The sequence below is a fragment of the Lotus japonicus genome, chromosome 5 (genome assembly GCF_012489685.1).
Source record: "Lotus japonicus ecotype B-129 chromosome 5, LjGifu_v1.2".
Taxonomy (NCBI): Eukaryota; Viridiplantae; Streptophyta; class Magnoliopsida; order Fabales; family Fabaceae; genus Lotus; species Lotus japonicus.
The window spans coordinates 7,290,884-7,296,157 of NC_080045.1; the positions used below are offsets into that span (position 1 = coordinate 7,290,884).

General features: G+C 36.9%; 1 long non-coding RNA gene across 19 annotated transcripts; it reads right to left on the bottom strand.

The window, feature by feature from the left end:
• Positions 1-302: 302 nt before the first annotated feature.
• LOC130720102 (uncharacterized) lies at positions 303-4,847 on the bottom strand. 19 transcript variants are annotated; one of them, XR_009012934.1, is made up of 7 exons: positions 3,321-4,842; positions 3,115-3,155; positions 2,665-2,747; positions 2,077-2,530; positions 1,780-1,912; positions 1,585-1,619; positions 303-1,250 (listed from the first exon to the last, which is right to left on the bottom strand). It is a non-coding gene; the product is annotated as an uncharacterized LOC130720102 (long non-coding RNA). The 19 variants fall into 19 exon arrangements; XR_009012936.1 differs by having other exon boundaries at positions 303-906; positions 1,230-1,912; positions 3,321-4,847; XR_009012932.1 differs by having other exon boundaries at positions 303-727; positions 828-1,912; positions 3,321-4,846.
• Positions 4,848-5,274: the final 427 nt, after the last annotated feature.

Below are 5,274 nucleotides of genomic sequence, written 5' to 3' on the forward strand. Positions count from 1 at the left end.
AATGTTCCTTACATATATATAAGATGACAACTCCTGATTGAGAAATTGTGGGCAACAAACCAGATGTTATAGCAACTTGTTCAACATATGACATCGGAAAATAAGTAAAATAGCAACAGTAATCCAGATCATGATAGACAACAACAAATGCGAGGATCCACTTTTGCATTTTTTCGGGGGAGGGACTTAGTTTAGACGGCGACTCAAACACCACGACTAATATGAGGATTAACCTAATAAATAAATCAAAACAAAGCTTGGACATATTTTCAATTGGTATTAATATGCTTAGAAACAAAAAATGACATACTGAAAAATCACCTGCAAACCTCTAAAAATAACCGATATACAACATGTAATAATCGATAGGCCACAATCTTTTCTAAGCATTCTTGATTAGATTATTAAATTAATTACTTCATCACTTTGGTAGTCATCCAGGGAAAGGAATATATCCTTGGACAACCGTGACAATGATAAACAAATTGACAATTTGAAAAAAGGTCAACAAAACGGACCAAAGATCAACAAATTGATACACACATAACTGACTAATTGGTATACAAACTATCTCACAGTGACCGTAGGGCCCTATGACTTGAACCTAAATCCGAAACTATATTAAGACAACTCCAAACACTGCTCCTCATCTCGCTTAATTGCAGCTCCATTCTTTCCATGGATCCCTTAAGTGCACTGCACAATAGCCTCACAACTCGCTTCAGCTCTTCCATTTAACAAACAAATATCAGTGGTAAAATCTCTACCAAGAAAGTATAGTGATATGTGGGATGAGATATTTTGAACTCAGTAGCAAGGGAACATACAATGATGTAGCCATTTCCTGAAAAGTTGACATCAATGTACTCATAATCACGAACGGTCAATCTTGCATTTTTCTCCTAACTGTATTTGCAAGGCATTGTTCAAAGAGGGTATATTTTAACTCCAACATACATACAACTTCATATAAATTGAAAACCATAAATAGATACTTAATATAAGTAGAAATAGATACTCAATAGCATAAAGGAGCAATGCATATGAATCTTCTGCAATGGTGAATGCTATTTCAGAGAGAAAATAAAAAGCCATTAAACAATGACTTTTTAAACATTGAAGATGAGAAGAAAGGGTTAATCTAGATATTTACTGGTTCATCCGTTTAAAATTCTCTTCTTGTGCAGCTTTCACCATGTAAAACCCAATGTGTGATAAAGAAATAGTACCTGATGAATCATAGGGCTCATCTGCAGCAAAAATACACACATGGTTAATGAGAAGAGGAATAGTCTAATACATGATTCAGATTTTAACATAAGGAAAATAAGAGTTTGGGAACAATGTATTAAGTTAGCATCTGAAATTACAAACTAATAATAAAAAATCACATAGGTACGGGCTTAACCGATAAAATAGTGTATTAATCTCATCCATCTGGATCTGGATTCACAGCAGATATCAAGATTTTAGAAAAGAATTATGCAGTGGAATGGAAACAGAAACGAAAGCCATGAGTAGAGGAAGTGAATATGTCCAAAATATCAATTATCTCTAACTCATGGATTTGAATTATGTCCTTACCATTTCTTCTTGGTGGTAGCGTGAATCTTATTTCCCTATGATAGACCAGAAAATTAAGTATGTCTTAGGTGTACCCAGTAAAAAATGAAATATGAATTTTAAACATAGCTTGGCATCCATGAGAACTATTTCAAGGGTGTGTGGTAAATTAAAGTTGGTGAAACATTGATTCTTTGACTATATTATCCTTATTACCTTCACAAACTCTACTTCAACACTTCAAAATCAGAATGAACAAAAACAACATCTTGGGCGGCAGGCGGCAGTGGAGTAGGCAAGCGAGCAAGAGAGCTTTTCTGCAGCCTCCATTTTATAGATTAAAAATGGTCTGAAATGAAATTGGAGAACCGCGAGAAATTCAAAATTCAAAATCTTCTCAAAAAATTGGAGAAGACAGCGCCATAAGAGGGTTGACATGATTATAGAAAGGGAAAAAAAAGGGTGGAGGAAAAAGAAACCAAATGGTTAAATACCCATGAAGCAAACACCAACCTCATCGATCGTGAAATGACTTATCAGATGCAAGCGAAAGCCTTGGCCAAGCCTTCAAGATCATAGAGAAGACAGCCAAGCTAGTCCTTTGTATCTATTATAGATACTATGCAGATATGAGCCACTATTCAGTACATCTATGCATTTTATCTTACAAATTATTGCAAGGGAAACCAAGACAGAGAGCAGCACGTCAGAAACGAAGTACAGATGATCCTTCTCCCAACAACAATCTATATATTTCAACCTCTCATATTATTATAGAAAATTCAGTGCTAATAAATTTAATTTTAAGAGATAGAACTAAAATAAAAATAGTTTAAACATCAGTGTAAGATGACACTGATATGGAAACTAAGGACCACTGACAATACAAAGCAAAAGAGAGCAAGCAAGGACCAAATAAACGTACCTGTATTTGAACAGCCATATACTCATAGAATAAGGCAACAAACTGCAGTGTTTAGAACTCAGCATGTCAGTAAACTGCTTCTCAAATATAAATTAGAAGTTTAGAACTACACATATCACATATTAGGCAAGAAAAACAATTGAAATCACTCAATTGAGTTGAAGTTCAAATTTTACCATTTATGTCAACCTTGCAGGTTTTTTATTTTACTCCATTGAAGTAAATAAATATTGATTCTTGCTGGATTCCTTGAGAAGACCTACAACCAAACATTCAAAAGCAAGAAATAATACATGAATGGAAGCAGAAAGAAATTAGTAGACACAAAATGAAGAAAGTTAGCCAAAATTCTGAGACTTGACTACGACAATGAGCATGAGGCTGAGCATCTAATTGATATTTGAATACACAACTAATCCAAACTTGACAGATAAAATAACTCCAACATTATCAGTAATCAACTAATCCTTGTTGGTCCAAATTCCTCTTTAAATAATAGAGTCAGTCCACCTTTATCACCTTTATATTACAATTTCCTAAAATTGAAAATATCTGTAAATACAACGAATTTTCTACTTCATCTTCTGTTCTTCAACATGGTTATATGAACAGACCTTTAGACATACCATCTTTGATCTCTCAGTCTTGAGATATACAGATCTTCAGGCTGCCCAAGCAAAGGCAAGATGATTAGCATTCGACAAAGCAAACTATAGTTAAGAGTTGCAGCAAGAGAATTTAGCTGATATGAATATGAGTTGACTAAATAAAACTATGCTTAAGACCATAAATCCAAACAACTTGTGTCAAGGAAGGAAATAATAATACGAACCCCTCATTTGAACAAAACCCAGATTCAGGAAGCATGAACCGACCATATCTGATGGAGCTCAAAGTTCTATGTTCGTGATCCATGAAAAGGCTAGAGATCCGTCCATATCACATGTAAGAGTTCATCGATCTGCAATGTTCTGTCAAAATGCTTTCAATCTGTGCATCTCGATCCTATGGAAAAGCCCTGCAATATTTACAGGAAAAAACCAAGGTTTTACTAAGAATGTCAGATTACATAATAAAGCATGACAAAACATCATGGTGAGGAATTAACAGGATCACACAAAGAACCCTCAAAGCTTCTGTCTCAGCACAAGGTAATACCTTTCCTTAATACCAATACCCTGAAAAATGAATGCAAAAACTAAACTCATTCACCATCGTTGCTAAAACCGCTGACAAAATCTGATTAGCCATGCATATATAGAAAGACTTTTCACATATCACTTTACATGAAGATAACAGCAAAGACTCCACAAATTGAAATAGCTAGCTACTTATATATTAAGATAAAACACAATACAAAACCAGAAACTATAATCTAAAATATCATATTCTTTGTTTTAATTTTCTTTTTGTTTCAATGATTTTTGCCAATTCCTTTTCAATAACCCTGCTAGCAGCTTCTTCTACTGTCAAGTGCTCTGCAATCACCCTCAGAGAGAACGAAAGAAATTAGAAAGGTTGAGAAGAAAATGGTCAAAGATAAATGAGCAAAAGGTAGGAGGAGGAGAATATCTTACTGATGGATTTTTCGGAAGCACCGTTCATGATCGGGCGCCACCGGAGAAGGAAGGAGAGGTGAATGGCGGCGGGTTCAAACCGGAGAAAAGGGACTGAAGTGAAACGCCGCTCGCTGAAGGGGCTTTCCGGTGGGAGTTCGTAGCCTTGATTGATCCACGCCAATATCACCTGCGCCGGTTGGTGTCGAAGCGATCGCCGGTGCGGATGAGATCTACGATGATAGAATCTAAGCCGTTGATGTTGTTATTGTGGTGGTTGTCGATGGTGGGGTAGTTGAAGTTGTAACAGTACATGTCGCCGGTGTCATTCATGATGGAGTTCCAATCGAGATTATGCAGAGCATAGTCGTCGAGCTCCGGACAGCGTTGGGTCGGCTTTTCAGGGACGGTGCCGGGGCTTTGGCTCCGGCAAAGGTAGATGGTGGGGTGGTTAAAGTTGTAACCGTTGGCGGAGAAGGAAGGAGAGGTGAATGCCGAAATTGAGGGGAGAACAGAGAAGAGGGTAGAGTTTCGTTCACGGAGCAGGAAGAGGAAAAGAATTTTGAGACAGATCCAGAATTTGAAAACAAATATGGAGAGAGAGAAAGACATACACATCCAGCTGAACCAGAGGGACCCGGAATTAACACAAATCAGAAACGTAGGTACCTATCGGCTATCTGCCCTATGGAAGAGGAAACGGGTCAAGTAAACAAATCCGTGCACCTACAAAAGGGCGAAGTGGTCAGTAAACGTGTTCTGGGAACCGAAGACTTCTAAACGCTGCCAAATAAAATGCTACGCTAAGTTGACACGTGGAGGGGTGCTCATACAATGACACGTCGGATTTTTGTCCTCCTTAAGGGCTTGTGCATTGTATCTAGTATAGATTTAGTATATACATCTTGAATGGAAAGCAAAAGATGTTGTCTCTTACCTATAGTTAATTTTACACACACATGGCTTGCTGGCTTTCTATTGCCAGATTTCTTTTTTCCCTTTTGTGGTGCAAATTTTTTAAAAGGACTGATCGGGAATATTGTTGGGATATTCCTGCTCAATAACACGTGATTGAAGATGCACTAATCAGTGCATACACCCTTTTTTTTATTTTTCTTTTGGTTACAATTATATTATAGGCAAAGGCTAGGGTGCATCACCCTTTCAAATGGTGTGTGATTGCATCACCCATTTTTGACAAATTTACCCCTGAAGTAGCCTTAAATTTAT